Genomic DNA, 19,869 nt, shown 5'->3' on the forward strand with positions numbered 1-19,869 from the left:
TCAACACTTAGCTCATTGCCATTTGTCTGTTCAGCATCATTAGCAAGCATATTCTTTTGGACAATCTCATTTTTTTTTTCATTTACATGAATTTATAAATGTTGCTTTTCAAGCACAAATTCTACATTTATTTGAAGCATGACAGTGCATCTTCCCATTGTTATGCCCAGCCCTACTATGTGAGGTTTGAATTTCATTGCAGAAGTCTTTCCTTGATCTTGATTACTGCTGTGATGCCTGTGCACTGGCCCAGTAATCAAGGAGCCTCAATCCTCACCACTAGCACCAGTGAGGGGCATCCACATTGGGAGGATAACAAATACACACACAGTAAATTACAAGTTCCCTTAAGAGCACACAGAGATCACAGTCAGTCTGGGGCTGGTTTCTCCCTTTCTCTCCAGATCCCCAATAAGACTCCCCACTGGCACAGCTATAGGTTTCAGATCTCAGCCGAGTGGTCAAGCCAAAACCTCCAGCACCCTCTCTGTCCAACCAGTGCTTAATGTCCCTGCCCAAGTAGCTGACACACACACACTTTGAAATTTGAGTTGTATACAAACACACAGGCACTCCTGGGTAAGGCTGGCACAGGTTCTCCAGCTATGCTCCCTTCTGCCCAGACTATACAGTAGTACCAACTGCCTCCAACCACTTCTATCAGCTACTATAAAGGCCCTTACCAAAGGGTGTCCAATTCTACTGTGCAATTTTATTATTATCCAATTGGTAAGTGTGACTGAGACTTGAAGGCTGTTTAGGAGTGGCTTATACAGTATCACCAAATACATGCAAGTATGCTAAGAGCTTAAATTACCTCTACACAAAACAGCCACAATTGAAAGGTTTAGAAATATTTAATAATAAATAATAAAAACACAAGACAATACACATTGATTCAACACAGTGTCACTAGAGAGTTCACAAATCACAGGAAATACTTTAAAATAACATTGTAGGATAGTCTGACATAAATATAGAAAACAGCTAGACTAATTTTGCTATTTCTATTTATCTCTAAGAGAAATACTAAGATCTAAGATCTTACATACAGAGCAAAGCAAAAGCTGGTGAGCTGATGTGTTCAGGTTCAGACAGAAATACAAAATGCCATCCTTTCTTTCTGAGATAGTCCTTAAATTGATAATACATATTACTGTTGAGTCATTTCAGATTACATCATTCTTATCACTTCTGCTGAAGTTTTCCAGGCTCACAAAAGTCAAAATTTTAACATGTCTTTGTGATCTGCACCTGCCAGGAAGCCACAGCAATAAAAACACCTTACATGTGAAACCGACTAATTATCTTTGTCTTATGACAATAGAAGAATTTCCTAGCCCAGGCATCCTGTCTCCTAGCTTGAGATCACACACAGTCGTAAATCCTTTGCTTATCTGCCTTCTTCCAGCAGGGTGCACTGTGGTTACATTTTTGAAGCTTAGCACATAACATAGTTTTCTTACATTTGTGAAACCAGCCTGTAGATCATATTAATATTTACAATGACCTAGAATTATTTACAAAATTCTGTCTAGCTAGGCTGGTGGCCATCACATTTTATCACATCTGCCACACTATATCCTCACATGTATCATTTTTCTCATATCTGTTACTGTTGCAACACAGTGTTACTTTATTTCTTTGACTCGTACTTTACTGTACACACATCCATTTCCTATCTTAACTGTATTAACTGTGAACTAGTAACTTCCCTTGCTCTGTACATAAGGTTAGCTGTATTTCTTCTAAAAGACTGATCCTTGTTTGGTAATTTCACATGCTATAAACTACTCCTGTCTCTTACTAATGATCTATACAGCTCTCTGGTTTCATTGTCTATGGCTTTAATCTATGGCTTGGTCAGATACGTATTAATAGTCTGTGTAGCATCATGTATCCTTTAAAGACTAAATGGTGAATAAATGGCAGATATTATCAGGGGTCATAATAATGTTTGAAATGTTCACCAATTGTTTCTATTTTTTTAATTTAAAAAAGAGTTAAATGCTTACCAAAAAACACATAAAAAACAGCTGTTAATAAAAATCCTACTATTTATTACTAATTACTGTGCATAGTATGGCTCAGGGCATGCACTTTGCTGTCTAGAGAAAGCTGTCATAAAGCAAGCAATACCTGACATTATATTTAATAACTTCTTTGGTTTTAAGCTTCTCTCAGTGCTATTTTACCTTTCTCCTTTGCTGTTTATTAAAACTGCTGCAGCAATGAAATCACTGCAGTTTCATATTTAACTTTATACTGTTACGGAAGTTCAATTTAACACTGTTCTACTATTTTAAAATACCACAGCTCTAAACTTTGTTAGTGTAAACACTCATTGGGATCAACATTTAAATGATTTCTCATATCACTGTATTGCCTATGTTAGGATTCTAATAAGTTTCTCATTATTCTATGCTCATACAGTCATTGTTTTTTTCTTATTATTGTATGCTCAAATGATTCATCAGATTATGTATGTTTGTTTGTTACTTTATCATTTTTACTGAAAAAGCGTTTTCCACTCAGTCAGATTTTCTTTGTCTACAAAAGTAACAAATAAATAGATAATGTGTATCCTGTGGTCATTAAGAGACGTATCATACAGTAGGGAAAACTAAGAACAGCTTTGCAAATGCCAAGGCTCCTCACTTACAAATGAGGTAAACTAAAAAGCACTAAACAAATGACAAACCAGGTAAACCAAACGAATGAGCTGTAGAAAGCACAAGTCCAAGGCTGACAATAAAAATGTAAATTTAATAAAGTAAGCACACGCTTTCGGAGAACTCAATGGCGCTCCTTCCTCAGACAAAAAAATTATTACATCTCTGGATAACAACCACATTTTTATACAATCAATAATGCTAATTAAGTGTGTTCAAACTGACAAATCACATAGACCCATAAGGGGGTGTGTTCCTATTACTAGCACCAGCAAACAAAGTACAAGTATAACAAACTAAAATCCTACTGCACCATAATTAAAAACCAACACAAAAAAGATTATTATAATCTTAAATAATCGTCGATCCAATTAACTTCTCATTAAACCTATAAACTTAAAACCATAAAAACGATAAAAACGATGAAAACATATGTTCAACCTACCCATATTATCTTTTTAAAGACAAATTCTTTAAGATACAACTGATAGACACATGGTCATTCAGACCTGGGTACACATAGGCGGCTGTGCGAATCTGCCAGAAAAGTTCACAGATTTCCAAAAGGTTTTGCCAAGGACCACCTCTAATATCAGAATCAACTTTATTCACAACTGTAAACTTGAAAAAATGATCAGGGCAATAACCAATATGTCTAGCAAGGTCGTTGTTATGATCGCCTCTAGCTATGGCATATATGGCTCTCTACGGTCTGTTACAAGGGGGTGGGTAGAAACCACCACAGGCACTGAAGAGGGAGGAGCTGACGGAGCCGACTGTGGGGTAGACACTGGGTCTAGCACGCTCCGCATGACCTCGAAGGTGCCCCTATCAGCCAAGGCCAGAGGTCCCCGCTCTGAGGAGACAAGGACCCCCCCGGCATCGACAGGGACGGCTCCGTGGCCGATGTCGGAGCCAAACTCACCAGTGCCGATGCCCCGAGAGGGAGAACGGGGTCGGACAAGAGTCCGATGCCACTCGCCCCCTCAGAGCCGATGAGGGAAGCCCGGCGCTGAGATCCCTCCAAGGAGGAAATCAGAGCAGACAACGGAGCCGAAAGGGAAGGTATCAGCTCCAAAGCACTGACAGCCACAGCTCCGATGAGCCCCGGCCCCGAACTCAAAGGAGTCAGAGGAGGAATAAAATCAGGGATGGGAATAGCTGCTGACTGTTGAGTAGGGCTATGCAGCATTTGGGCCAGTGCCTCGGACTTGAGAAGTCTACTCACCACCCTTTGTAAGTCATGGTCGGACAGCCTGGAGGACCGAGAGGAATGAGACCTATGGCTCCGCTCCGACAGAAGAGGGGATCCTGGAGCCGAGCCGATGGAAGGGGACCTAGACCTCTTCTTTGAAAGTGGCTCTGATAAGCCTATCAGAGCCAACTGAGTCTTGACAACCTCGGCTCCAGCCGGAGCCGAGGTAACAGTATGAGACTTCGAAACATCGGCTCCAGCCGGTGCCGATGTCGAAGCAGCTTTAATGCTTCCAGGAGATGGCTCTGAAGCTGGAGCCGATGGCCTGGAAGTCTTAGAAGGCTTCCCTGATGCAGACTGGGTCGGGGGGCCTTCAGGCTTTAACAAGCCTCGAAGAATTAGTTTGTTTTTGCGTTCCTGCAGGACTCTAGGGCTGAATGCATGGCAAACAGCACATGAGTCCTGCAGGTGCAAAGGTCCCAGGCAATAGACACAAGAAGTGTGACCGTCTGTCAGAGACATTTTCTGACAGCACGAATCACACTTCTTGAAGCCTGAGACCTTGGAGTCTTTAGACATCCTGAAAGGCTGTGTGAAAAAAACACAAACACAACACACAGACACACCCTTTAACCAAATAAAAACCCAGTCACACTGAAAAGACAGGAAAAAAAGAGGGAGTGGGCCAAAGGCCTAAAAGTTAAAAAGGGGATAAAATGGGAATTCTAACACAAGGGGGACCCGATTTAAACTAAGGGGATATTCTGTATAAAAACTAAACTAAATAGAAAAAAATAGGGGTAGAATTTGAAGTTTGTAAACAAGAAAACTTACTAACCTCCCAGAGCCGGTAGAAGAAGCACCTCGTCAGCTAAGCGGCAAACGAGATCTGAGTAGTTACCGCCTAGCATTGTGGGATATAGGGGAGCCTCGAGCCGGTGGAATTAGCTCTCGAGCTGTAGTATTGGCCGAGTCAGAGCCGAGGATCGGCTCTGAACCCATCCAGCAAGAATGAAGGCGAGATTGACAACTTAACATTATGATATTTCCAGTTGAAGTTTTCTGCATTTGAACAATTTTAAATCGAAAGCGTTAATAAGTTGTAAAATGTTACTTACAATTGGTTCAATGTTGATAGACGTAGACATGTTATTTGCGTCAATATTAGTCTTTTCAAAAAAATCAATGTTACTCAAAAAGCCACAAATGGTAGGAGCAGCCTGAGTCGTACCTTGATCGGGAGAGTTAGTATAAACTCTGTTGTTGGCCCTCGAAGGTGAATTTTCTTGATTCGCCTGCAGGCCTGGTGAATGAGAACCACGATTGCTGTTCGTGTTGTTACCAGTTAACCGGGTGTTAATACAATTAATTGTGGGTGGTTGCTGTCCCGGTTGAAGCGAAGACGATCCAGAACCGGAACACTGTATCTGTGGAATGCTGTTGCTAGCTTCAGAACTAGATAGTTGAAAAGTGTCAAACCGCTGTGTGAGATTGTCTATACGGCCCATAATCATTTCCAAAAGAGCCGTTAAGTTACCGGTGGTGTTCGCCTCACGAATGGATGACTGGTTAATAGCAGAAAGTCCTCCCTGACTTTCCGACTGTGTAAATAAAGAGCCTTGAGGGGATGCTTCCTGACTGCTCATAGTGCTGTACACAAACCATGTAAACCAAAAAGCACTAAACAAAGGACAAACCAGGTAAACCAAACGAATGAGCTGTAGAAAGCACAAGTCCAAGGCTGACAATAAAAATGTAAATTTAATAAAGTAAGCACACGCTTTCGGAGAACTCAATGGAGCTCCTTCCTCAGACAAAAAAATTTTTTACATCTCTGGATAACAACCACATTTTTATACAATCAATAATGCTAATTAAGTGTGTTCAAACTAACAAATCACATAGACCCATAAGGGGGTGTGTTCCTATTACTAACACCAGCAAACAAAGTACTTTCGTCCTAAAAGGTGCAAGTATAACAAACTAAAATCCTACTGCACCATAATTAAAAACCAACACAAAAAAGATTATTATAATCTTAAATAATCGTCGATCCAATTAACTTCTCATTAAACCTATAAACTTAACACCATAAAAACGATAAAAACGATGAAAACATATGTTCAACCTACCCATATTATCTTTTTTAAAGACAAATTCTTTAAGATACAACTGATAGACACATAGTCATTCAGACCTGGGTACACATAGGCGGCTGTGCGAATCTGCCAGAAAAGTTCACAGATTTCCAAAAGATTTTGCCAAGGACCACCTCTAATATCAGAATCAACTTTATTCACAACTGTAAACTTGAAAAAATGATCAGGGCAATAACCAATATGTCTAGCAAGGGCGTTGTTATGATCGCCGCTAGCTATGGCATATATGTGCTCATAGATGCGCTGCTTGATTTTCCTTTCAGTTCAGTTTCCTTTCAGTTTTACTGATATAAAATGCATTGCATCTTTGACAGCTAGCCGCATAAACAACGCCCCTGGTCTCGCAATTAAATTTGCCATTAATTTTATAGGCCTGGTCTATCAGCCTAATCTTAGCATCTATGCACACATGTTTACACTGCTTGCATGACCCACACTTTGTCATGCCTACCTTGTGAACTCCAAGCCAAGATCTCTACCACCCTCTCTATGAAATCAGAGTTCTCAGTGTCTCTATTCAAAGTATCTATCACACACACACTATCTTTGAGATTTGATTTTCACACACACACCCAACTGGGAAGGATGGCACATCTTACCTGCTCTGCCACCTCCACCCAGACTATAAGGTAGATCTACTGCCACCAGAACACCCTAAGCCAGCTACTTTATGGCTCTTACCATGGTACCCAATTACATTTAGTAAAAATACTTATAGAAATGTTAGTGTTTAACCAAGCAGCAAGATTTTCAGGAACACGGAGCCACAGTACCAGTAAATAAATAACTACAAGTACTCTCAAATGTTAAATATTTTCTAAAAGACCAGGCACAATAACATATTTAGATATATTTAATAATAAATAATAATAAAGACATGGAAATACTGAATATCTATTTGTAATAAACACCAGAGTTTCAAACACAAGAAATATAAAAAACAACACTGATGGAAAGACTGTCACAGATACACAATAAACATGTACCTAATCTCACTATATTTTTCTAATTGTCTGAAGAATTACTGTTCTCTAGTTACTTACTAAAGCAAGGTAAGATGAATATGGATAAGGGTCTTGTGAGGTCCAAAAATAGAGTGCACACCTACAGGGCCCTAGTCCAGACATTTCACAGACATTGCGTCTCTGATTGCATTCAGACCTGTGAGATAAAATCTTTATGGCCTAAACCAAGTCATTTAATTTCACTTTATTTTTCTTAAGGTTAGCTGGGCTGAGTTTAACCATTCCCTTCCAGTAACCTCTATTAAAATATATATATTTCATCAGCTACAACAATACAGTGTGACATGCATGTATATTTCTTTTCTGTCCAGCAGGCCCCACTGTTGATACTTTTTTAACACAAGCATCTGTACAAATCAATTTGATATCCAAATGACATATAATTATTTACAAAACTCCAGTTATCTATGCTGGCATATGTTATACATGCACTGCCCTACTCCCCCTGGTACAGCTGGCACTACCTCACGTCATCACATCTCTCCCACCTTTGAAGACTCAAGCTAGTTTTTCAAGTGACCTTGAAGAAACATTGCTTGAGAGAAATGAGACTGTCTGGGAACACATTAACTCATACCCTGTCTTGAGAGTCCATCTGCATTGGCATTGCTGAGCAAACTACAGTGCTGCCCTGTCATGTCATATGCCTGCAACCCTAGCCTCCACCTTAATAACTTGGCATTTTGCTGGTTGGCTCAATGTAACCATGTTAAGGGATTGTGGTCTATAACCACAATGAATTTCCTTCCAAACAGATAGGGCTGAAGATTTTGCAGTGCCCATACTATGGCTATACATTCTTTTTCTACAGCTGCATAACATTCCTTCCCTAGGTTGGAGTCTACATCTAAGATATACAACAGGGTGATCTTCACTCTCTGAGGAAACCTGAGTAAAGCCCCCACCCCACAGACTGAAGCATCTACCTGTACAACAAATTCTTTGCTGTAATCTGGACTGGCTAGCATAGGGGGTCCTCCCAAAGCTCCATTAAGCTTTTGGAATGCCTGCTCGTAGGCTTGGGTCCACACAACCTCATCTAGCCTGTTTTTCCTTGTCAGGTCTGTGAGGAAAGCAACTATTGTACTATAATTGGGAATGAACTTTCTATAGTACCCAGCTATCCCCAAGAATGCCTTCACCTGCTTTTTTTTGTAACTGGGGCAGGCCATGCCTGAATAGATTCCACTTTAGCAGGTTCTGGCCTGATCTTACTACTCCCCACTCTATGCCCCAGGTAGGAGACCTCTGCCATACCCACCTGACACTTACTGGGTTTAATGGTCAACTCGGCCCTTTGCAGTCTGTCCAGGATGTCCTTGACGTGCTGAAGACAGTCTTTCCAGGAATGGCTGTAGATGACAATATCATGTAGGTAATCAGGGGCAGGGCATAATTTCCTGCTCCTGCTAGGATATGATCCACCAGCCTCTGGAAGGTCACTGAGGCATTTTTCATTCCAAAGGGCATCTTCATCAACTTGTATAATCTGAAAGGAGTAACAAAGGATAGCCTCTCTCTTATAGTGGTAGTCAAGGGTACCTGCCAGAATCCCTTGGTTATATCAATAGTGGTTAGATACTTAGCCCCACCTAGCTGCTCTAAGGCTTCCTCTGTCCTAGACATGGGTTAAGCATCTGACTCTGGGTGACTGTTTAGTTTTTTGTAGTCTACAAAAAATCTGGTGTTGCCATCCTTCTTTGATACCAGCACCACTGGGGAGGCCCAGGGACTGCTGGACTCCCGGATTGCTCCCAGTTCCAGCTTTTCTTGTATCTCCTACCCTCACACTCTGTCTGACTCATTCAAGCACCCTGTAAGGGGTCTTCTTGATAGGTCTTTGTGGTCCTATATCCACATGGTGTTGCACCAGGTGGGTTCACCCAGGTTTCCCAGTGAACATGTCCTCAAATTCCCGTAACACTGCTTGGATTTCTCAAACCTGGGTAGGGGATAGCTGTTGGGACATTTCTACCCCTTCCACTGAGTTGTCAGACCAACCCTCACTGAGGAGATCAGTCACCAGAGCTCTCACAGTCTCCTCCTGCCACCCATTGCAAATACTCAGCACAAGGGCCTCCCTATCATGCTAAGGCTTCATCATGTTAACATAGTACAGATTTTGCCCCTGCCTTCTACCTAGCAGTTTTGTCATGTAGTTAACATCACTGACCTTCCTTACCACTTTGAAGGGTCATTCCCAAGCTACCCACAGCTTATAGTGTCTGAGAGGAATGAGCACCATAACCTGCTGTCCCTCAACATACTTTCAGGCTCGAGCATTCCTGTCATACCAGACCTTTTTCTGCTGTTGGGCTCCTACCAGATTCTCTTGGGACAACCACATGAGCTCCCTAAGCCTTGTCCTGAGGTTTAGGACATATGCCGTAACAGACTCCTTGTGAGATTCACCCTCCCATTCATTATGAATCAAATCCAGGGCCCCCCTCACCCCATGCCCATACAACAACTCAAAGGGTGAAAAACCTGTGGATTCTTGGGGTACCTGTCTGTATGCAACCAGCAGATGGGAAAAATATTTATACCACTCTCTCTTAAACTGTTTTTCAAATGCCCTTAGCATGGTCTTTAATGTAGAGCTTAACCTTTCCACAAGACCATTAGTCTGGGAGTGATAGGGGTAGTCTTTAGCTGCTTCACCCCACAGCAATCCCACAGACAAGCCAGCATATCTGACTGATATTGGCACCTCTGTCAGTCAGTATTTCACTCGGGAAACCTACCCTGCTGAAAATTTCTAACATAGTATTTGCCACCTTCTCTGCCTCACTGAAGGACAAAGCCACCACCTCAGGGTGTCTAGTAGCATAATGTATTACTACTAGGATATATTTCTTCTGTGAGGAGCTTGGAGTACTCAGAGACCCTACAATACCCATAGCTACCCACTGAAACAGCTCCTAAATTACAGGCAAAGGCATCAAAGGAGCTTTGACCTCGTCTCTTGCCTTGCTTACTTTTTGGCACTGCTTACAGGTTCTGCAATACCCTGTTACATTCCTTGCAATCCCAGGCCAATAAAGTTCTGCATAATATGTCTCTTGGTACACTTTATGCCCATATGACCTGCAAAAGGAATGTTATGGGCTATGGCTAGAAGTGCCAGATGGTAGGCTCTGGGCACTACCCACTGCTGTATTACCTCACCCTCTAGACCTCCCTCAGGGGTCCACTGTCTTTACAGTAACCCTTTGTTCCAGTATACAGACTCTCCTTTTCCTTGAGAATCAGGTGCCTCCTTAGCTACCTCTTTCAAGCCTCATAATGCAGGATCCGAGAGCTGAGCCTGTCTCAGCTCTACCTTTTGTGACCCTTCCCAGCTCCCATTCCACAGGAAGTGTGGTATTTTCTGACAATGATGCCTCACTATCAGCCTGGGTACTACCACTCACCTCTGCCCTTGCATTCACCCTGTTCAATGGCACATCAATATCTATCAGCAGCTGTGGCTCACCTTCAGTCCACTGCTACAGGGTAGCTCCCTCCCTAAAATAGCCACATCACCAGCCTCAGCTTCAGGTGTGGTCTGCCTGTCCCCCCCCCCCCAGGCTACCAGACACACATACCTGTCTCCAAGCCTGACTGCATGCAACTGCATGCACACAAGGTACTACATTATCAAAATCATTCCCTATCAAGACATTTGCAATGGATGCCCTCAAACATACCTACTTGCTTGCTTCCTTTTCCACCCTCCCAGTCAAGGTGAACCCTGGCCAAAGGCATTTGGAAAGAAGTCCCTCCTAAAGCTCTGACTGAAGTGGAATGCCCAAGCAAGTACTGCTCCCCTTTAACCACTGCAGACTTCACAGTGGTTATGTCAGAGGCTATGTCTCTCTCTTGGCAGCAGACTGTTTTCCATCCATTAAGCTAGGATACAAAATCCAGTGATAGTTTGGTACCCCTGTTGCCTCTAGACAACTTGCCACTGGCATGCTGTTATTCCCACTTGCTGACTTCCTCATTGTTTGTTCCCCACCTTGCTTCAGTGGACATTTGTATGCTACATGGCCCCTCTGTTAACATTTAAAACATCCAAACCATGATCCTGACTGTGTACTCGAACTAGTGGCTTCCCCTTTTACTGGTGGACCCTATTGGGGTGATTTAGGCTGCCAACTATGGGTTCCCTTACATCCATGTGCAGCACTGGGTATCCCCTTCTTGTGTAGTGGTGCTCTGCTTGCCAAGTAGAGATCCTATTTTCTCCCCAGCTCATCTGCTGAGTTACACTCCCAGCCTGTCAACCAGATTCCCATGTCCTCAGGTAAAGTGCTAATGGCTTGTTCCCTCACCAAATGGTCTGCCAGCCTTTCAAAAGTGGTGACTTGACACCCACTCACCTACCATTGAAAATAAGTGCTTAGCTCAGCAATATGATCACACACACTTTCATCTGTCCTACATCTATGCTCATGATTTTTTTCTGTAAGCTTCAGGAGTTAACTTAAAACATTCCAATAAATAGTGTTTAACATTGTCATAATTTAAACAGTCAGTATTAGACAATTTAGATATATGAATAAAACTATCAAAATTATCCCCTTCTATATACTGCGGAAGAAATTTACTGACCTTTGTTGCTTCTGGGGTTTGGTTATTCCCTTCCCCATTACCCCCATGTTCCTATTGAAGAGTCAGCATGTCATTCTCATGTTGACACTGTTTCTCATTTTCTTCCACCTCCAAATGTTGCAGTTTCTCTGTGCCAATTGTAATTCCATATGTTTTGCCTCCAGTTCAAGTCTCTTTAACTCCAGTTGAGTTTTTGAGTCTTCTGAGGAAAAGGTGAACTGTTCTGTTTCTGAGGGTTGCATATCCCCATCACCAGACTGCTTGTCTTTCTGGTTGCTGGTTTGTGTTGCAGCTGCGAATAAGGCTGAAATAATTTCTTCTTTTGTCAGGACGGCATGTACCAGTCCTTTAGATTTGCACACCTTAGCCAACTGGTCACTGTCAGCTTGCCATAATCCTCTGCTGACATCTTCGTCTGCTCTTTGTGATAAAAATAAACTAAAAAATAAATAAATAAAACTGTTCTGAAAGACGAAAATCTGTATGTTTACCTTGTGGCTGCTGAAATTACACAGACGTTTAGCGGCAACTGCTCATAGACTACAGAAGTTCACCAATATGTGACATCCCTCTTCTGGGCCAGTGATCAAGGAGCTTCAGTGCTTACCACTGACACTGGTGGGGAATGTTCACAGTGAGAAAAAATAGACCCACACAGTATTTTCATGTCCAGCTTTCTGTACCAAGTACAATTTTCCTTAAGAGCACATAGGGAATACACACTCCAGTCCTGGGGCTGGGCTTTCTCTCCAGGCCCCAAATAAGACTACCCACTGACCACTATAGAGCTGAGTCCTTAGCTGGGTACTCCAAGCCAAGTTGCCCACAACCTTCTCCATAAAATCAGTGCTGTCAGTGTCCCTGTTCAAAGTAGCTGTCACACACACTGTCTTTGAGCTTTGATTTTCACACACACACACACACACACACACACACACACACACACACACACACACACACACACACACACACACACATATACACACTTGGAAATGGCTGGCAGAGCTTACCCACTCTGCCACCTCCACTCAGACTATAAGGTAGATCTACTTCCACTAGAACACCTGAAGCCAGCTACTTTAAGGATCTTACCAGGGTACCCAATTACACTTACTAAAATTAATACTTATAGAATGGTAGTGTTTAACCAAGCAGCAATATGTTCAGGAATGTGGAGCAACAGTGCCACTAAATAAATGCAAATACTTTCAAAGGTTAAATATTTTATAAAAGACCAGTCACAATGAAAGGTTCAGATATATTTACTAATAAATAATAAAAAATGAAAATACTGAATATCTATTTACAATAAACACCAGAGTTTCAATCACAGGAAATATAAAAGCAACACATGTGGAAAGACTTGGATAGATGCAGAAAAAAGCAACATTTAGCTAATCTCACTATATTTTTCTAACTAACTGAAGAATTACTGTTCTTTAGTTACTTACTAAAAGAAGGCAAGATGAATGTGGATGAGAGTCTTGTCAGGTCCAAAAACAGCGTGCATACCTCACATCTCTCACTAGTATTCAAATACAATGTCCGTGCTGGATACAGAATGACATCACATCTGGTCACCTGACTCTGTGGTTTCCATACTACCCTCTCACTAGAAACTAAGCCAGGGTCTGACACTGTTGCATCACAATACACACACATAGAACTTTATCTAAGGTTTATTGTAGTATCTAGAAGCTGTAAAACAATTCCAACACTTCCACCCTTCCTGCAGAAACTAACAAGCTATTATTTGGCACCCCAGGGTAGCAGCTAGTTCCCCACTAAGGGCAATAGAGCAGGACCCCAGTCCAGGCTTTTCACAGACATTGTATCTGTGGCTGAATTCAGACCTGTGAGATAAACTCTTTATGGCTTTAACTAAGTCATTTAATTTCAGGCTATGTTTCTTAAGGTTACCTGGGCTGAACATAACCCCTTCCCTTCCATTATCCTCTATTAAAATATGTACTTTTCATCAGTTACAACAATACAGTCTGATATATATGTATATTTCTTTTCTGTCTGGCAGAACCCACTGTTGATACATTTTTAAAACAAGCATCTTTACCAATACATTTTTAACACAAGCATTTGTACAAATCAGTTTGATATTGAAATGACATATAATTATTTACAAAACTCCAGCTGGCTATGCACTGCCCTACTCCCCCTGGCACAGCTGGTACTACCTCACATCATCACAACTATGATCACTATTATAACGTTTGAAGCTTTTCTTCCCAGACCTCCACTGGAAAGGGATTTTCATGCCCATTTGGATTTTCCTTGTAAATACATGAACATAGCTAAATAAATAAAATTACTTTCTAGTAGAAAGTTTTATTTTGCATTTTAACTTTAAAAGATAAAATGATACATCATTGATAAGAAAGTTGTAGTAGGCCATATTTGCCATTTGAAGTTTCAAGTAGTTAATCTTAAAATGCTGCCTCAAAGTGCACAACAGAAATAAATTAATGGGAAGAGACCCACCTCCAAAGAACTGCAGTATCTGTTTACAGATAGCAAGCAACGTTTTTGCAAACTTGATTATTCTACAAAACTCAACAGTAACACTCTGGACACAAAAATGATGTGAAATACTTTGTAAGACCAATATAGATTTTACCCTGGAGCTATCTCAGTCATTTCAACTGCATAAACCCTTATTATACAAGTAGTAAGTTGTTAACATTGGAAACAACACATTAACACTCACATTTACAAAGAAAGTGAGAAGATAATAATTTATATTTCTAGCCTACATTTCTCTGCACATGTGGATGCCAAAGTACCATACCTAGCATTAACAAAATTATCTTTGAAAATGGACTGCTGCAATCAAAAAGCATAAACTGGTTCATGAATAAATAAATAACTAAAGACAGAAACAAACAAAAAATAAATAAATAAATGATATTCCCATAATATGAGTTACATCACCCCTGCAATGGTGTTTTCAAAAGAAGAGCATCAAAGATTCTTGTCAGTAAATTGAAGTCATCTGTAATGCATGATGAAATAAAACTGCTTTTTCCAATGCAAAAATGTAGTTTATCAAAATAAAAAAGAAACTACTGAATAATATTTTTAAAAATATATATATTTTTTTTCAGATGAACTAATCCAGTTTGCCTCCCCCTATATAAGTAGGCTTCATCTCTGTAACCCTTACTGAATATATTAACGCAATTATCATAAAACAGCAAAAAAAAGGGCAAAGACCAGCCATATGTAAAGCCTATCCTGCTCCAGTAGATGCACAGTGTAATCTCACTTAAATAAACTTCAGGAATGTATCAGTAATGTAGAGATCACATCAAATAACACACTGGCTCATATTCATGAACATCTGTTCATTAAGGTTAAACTCATGAACATGACCAGCACAAATGAGGAAGGACTCTGCGATTCAGGAAACTGTTGTACACATTGCAGCTGGCTGTAAAGCAAGGATTAACAGTAGAATATGCTAATGATCATACGGTGAGATATGATGTATGCTAATGAAGCAAAAATCCATGGTGATGTGATTCAGAAACATACTAAACACATGCAAACATTTTGTGCTCGCTTTAGCTCTGAATTCCAACAATGCTGGAATATAACCACAGGAAAACTTTAAAAATATTAGAGATTCTCATAGCCACTGTAAACCTAAATCGGTAATAGGCTCTCACAGAGAGTGCTGCTGCCAGACATAGCCATCAAAGGTGTAGGGTTTTTAGACCACATTTTACCTACCATGGGCTACATGAAATTGAAATACTGGACCACAACAAGGTGTACAGGAAATTAAACTATACAGTTAATAGGTTCATAGATCAGTACTAGGGTAACTGCCCTTGTGGGCCATTATAGGCCTAGCCAATTACCCCATGTGGGAATCAAACTCTGCACCTTGTGACTGCAAGGTAAACACCTTAACCATTATGCCATCCTCCCACCTTAACCATTATTCCAACCTCTGTTGGTCCCATCTGAGTCCCTGTGGGAATCATGGAGAACCAATGCCAGTGGATATTAACGTGTGTGTTGTTTTGCCATATTTTAGGTACAGAAAGTTTTCAGTGACATACAGGGGACACAGTGGAGGTATCACAGGCATCAGCCTCAAGAATGGTCCACCTGTTCCTGAGTACAAGTCAATACAATGCTTTAGCATGTGGGGGAACATATCTGTTTTCCTTGTACTCCAGAAGAGAGAGCTGCCATCACACAACATGTCTGTGCTATAAGTTCATTTCCCTAAGGTGCTGGGGATCATAGAATGCACCAATATTGAATAAAAGCCACACCTGGTGAATTGGGAAGGATGTATGTATGTGAACAGAAAACAGTATCACTCCATCAACTGTCAGATGGTTTGTAATGCACAGTGTATTATCTATAGTGTATGGGCAGGCCACCCAGGCAGTTCTACGACTCTTGCATGTGTCACATCTGTGACCTGTACCTAAGGTTTATAAGTACATCTAGTGGGGGATGTGGAATATGCCCTAGAACCATGGTTCATGAGTCCTATAAGAAACTCACACAACCCCACTGAGCAAAGTTAAAACACTGCACATGCACAGATTAAAAATATAATAGCATGTGTATTTGGACTGCTCAAATCACAGTTCTGCTGTCTGGATACATGTGGAGGTTACCTGCAACATGACCCCCACCACCTCTACCAAAAAAAATAACTGTGTGCCATCTTACTTAGCATTATAATGTAACATTATAATTGGAAAACAGTTGCAGCAAAGGATTCCCAGAACAAAGACCATAGTTTCCAGAACCACAAGCAGCAACAACCGTACCTCTCAACCTCTTAAATTAAGAAATTTACGCAAAGCCTAAAATATTGTAGGGACAAAGACCCAAAACAGGTATAGATTTTAAATATTGCTCTTAGAAAGTTGCTAGAATATCATGATTTTTGACACCATGCATTTTCTGAAGGATATGAAGTCTGAAACTTAAATGTGTGTCATTAATTAGTGATTTCAATCGTCAGTGATTTGCCAGAAAACTACAAATTTTATGAAGAATGGACCAAAAATCTGAAGCAAAAATCTGGACAGTTGAGAGGTATGCAGCTGACATAAATGAGGGGTCAGATGAGGAACCAGCAGCGAGGCATGATCATGGCAGACAGAGGCAAACATAATATGCCATAGCACTGACTCATAGGCAGTGAATTGTACATACATTCATCACTTAATTAGCATAAAAGTGAGTCAAATACAAACAGTAGCATTAATACATACAAACAAAGCAGACTTTGCTTACCAATGCAGTAGCTTGATACTGTGAGCATCAGACATAAGCAAGACATAAGCAATCCTAGGCTAGGATGTTGTCAGGGGCAAAGGTGATTGATGAACCTGTAATGAAGAAATAGTATAATACATAAACAAAAGTAGGCAGTAAATAAAAATCTATGATACCTATACAGTACAAACTACAAGAAAAACAGCTAGTGGTATTTGGCTTTGCTAGCCCGAATAAAGACTTAAAAAAGAATAGATAAAAAGTTATGGGCATTCAGAAGCCATATAATTGAAACACTTGATGTCCTTAAGTCCTTAAGGGGTCATTTGCATATATCACATAGGCCTCTATTATTGGAGGTTTAAGGTATCACACAGTGAAAACTCTGGCTTGGCTAGGTTTTTTTCTTGTAGTTTTTACTAATTGGTTTGTGTGTGACCTTTTTACTTTTTAGTTTAGTTGTTAATGAGGATATTTTGCAGACACCTTAATAATTGTGGACATCAGCTGGATTTGGAGACCCTGTTTTGCTAGAATACGGACAAACAATCCACTTACATTGTGCTGACAAGGTCATAAGAAGGCTGAAATGTGCATGTCCCCAGCTAGTGGTATTTGGATTTATTAACCTGAATTTCTTCATAGACTTGAAAAGGAAAATGTAAAAAGCCATGGACATTCAGAAGCCATATAGCCGAAATACTTGATGACTATAATGGGTGATTTGCATATGTACCACAGGCCTCTATTACAGGATGTTTATGATACTTATACAATAATAATATAACAATTATAATATAACAATAAGTGATATATCCATGAAATATAGACACAAGGGATGATGCATGCAAACTCAACATACTGCTTTCCTATGCATTTTATGGCCACACTGTGCATCTGACGTTATCAGTTCATGTTTAAAGATCCTGCAGGAGATAAAGTAATGTAAGCATCTTCTGCACATGTGGATGGGCATGACATCTATACAAATATATGAGTACAGAATGTAATTACATTAAGACACAAATTACAATTTGCAGTTGCAGAGTACAAAAGGCATTTTTACTTCAACCTTGCATTGCCTGCATGCTATGTACATCGAAAATAAGCAGCCTAAGTGAGACACCCTCTAGATGGCAGGGCACTCTCAGCATCATCTGCACAAGTAGCTAGCAAATTGTCCTACACAACTACTAATGCTGCTACTATTACAGAAGATAAGCGTACTAAACAAAGTAAAAATTATTAAGTTACAAATGAAAACAAGACCATTGACTAACCAAACATTAGCTGGCCACTCTGTGCATCAGGCATATCCAACCCTAAGTTACAAATTGTGCAAAGGGCAGGGCACAGTTACCATCATATGCACAATGTGGAGGGGACGGGTATGGAAGAACAAGTCTTACAAAGAAGAACTGTGTGTGAGTGTGAGAGTGATGAGTTAATACCAATTATGTACTTTTATCTCTAGATTTAATGAAGTCAGTTTTGAGGTGTGTGCCTATGTGCGCGCGCGTGTGTGTGTGTGTGTGTGTGTGTGTGTGTGTGTGTGGTATCATGGTCAACTTCAGGTATGCTGCGTGGGTCTACAGGGACATAGCAACAGCATTTGTGCAAACACTGTGGCCTGGCATCCTGGACAGCTATGAGCCATGCATGGTAAAGGATCAAATTGATCAGTGATGGTCCCAACCTTATGATCGACCTCTGTCAGAAGTTACCCTGCAGACACAAGTGAAGATGCATTCAAACCCAACATACTACTGCTTTCCTATGCATTTTATGGCCACCCTGTGCATCTGGCATTATCAGTTCATGTCTACAAATCCTGCAGGAGGTAGGGCAATGTAAGCCCTACTAGGGGTTAATAATGGGCTGACTAAGGGTGATTTGAAGAATTGAGACTAGACTAGGCTAGGCTGTATAATATTAAATTCAGGGGGTAGTGCTCCTGAATGTGCAAACTATGGCTGGAAGTTGGAGTACTACTTGAACATGAACAATGTCTGTTAGATGAGCTGTCACCATGACTTCCCATTTCATCTCCTCACACTGGTACATGATTGGATTATAGAAACCACATTTTCCCTATAAAACATGGTGAGTGTACAGCAACTACTTGTGCAATGAGTAGCACAGAGTAGCTAGTTTGCGCATCGAGGAGCACTGCCCCCTGAATTTAATATTATACAGCCTAGCCTAGTGTAGTCTCAAGTTCCTAAATCACCCTTCGTCAGCCCATTATTATTCCCTACTACACCCTACTCTTGCAACTCACCTAATAAAAGCCCAGACATCATGGAGATGCACTTTCCCAGTTTCTCCACAGCCAATTTGGTGGATATGGGTATCTTGAAGTGGATTCTCTTCACAAGCTCAAAGTTTCAAAATTTTGAACTGCAAATGGTCGAAACCATAACATCGAAGTTTTGAAACTATTAATATTTTGAATGGGGATCGCTGTATAGAATGGAGCAAGAAATGTACCATTTTCCTCGCTGTAGTGTGATCTTGGAGTTGGTATATTTATTTAGCAGGGGGTGTGGGGAAGCAGGGGGCTTGCCCCCCTGCAAAAACATAAAAAATTGTTTTTATTTTTTTTTTTTTATTTCAATTTCAAAGTTTCAAAACTTTGATCTTATGGTGTCAACCATTTGCAGTTTGAAGTTCTGAAACTTCAAGCTTGTAAAGTAGATCCCTTGAAGCAATGGAGTAACCATTGTCTAATGTTCACTGACAACCGTTTAACCCTCAAAGAAACAAACATAATATGTGAGAGATGTGTATAAACATTGTCTTTGGAGGCAAAACTATGTACAAGCACTCAGTATAACAATCTGGTTGTCAGAAACACATATGCTACACCTACCATACACAATACGTAGCCCACAATTAGGCCTACTTATACTGAGGCATGTAAATGCAATCTTCCCAAACCCCAAAGACCTCCAAGG

At 40.6% G+C, this 19,869-nt stretch overlaps 1 long non-coding RNA gene across 1 annotated transcript in view; it reads right to left on the reverse strand.

Moving 5' to 3' along the window:
- Positions 1–19,869, reverse strand: part of LOC122789661 — a 367,127-nt gene that overhangs the window by 277,508 nt on the left and 69,750 nt on the right. Inside the window, exon 2 of the long non-coding RNA XR_006362853.1 lies at positions 16,931–17,025. This is a non-coding gene — a long non-coding RNA (uncharacterized LOC122789661). The remainder of the gene's footprint in view (positions 1–16,930; positions 17,026–19,869) is intronic.

The sequence above is a fragment of the Protopterus annectens genome, chromosome 15.part0 (genome assembly GCF_019279795.1).
Source record: "Protopterus annectens isolate FY-2018-M chromosome 15.part0, PAN1.0, whole genome shotgun sequence".
Lineage (NCBI taxonomy): Eukaryota > Metazoa > Chordata > Ceratodontiformes > Protopteridae > Protopterus > Protopterus annectens.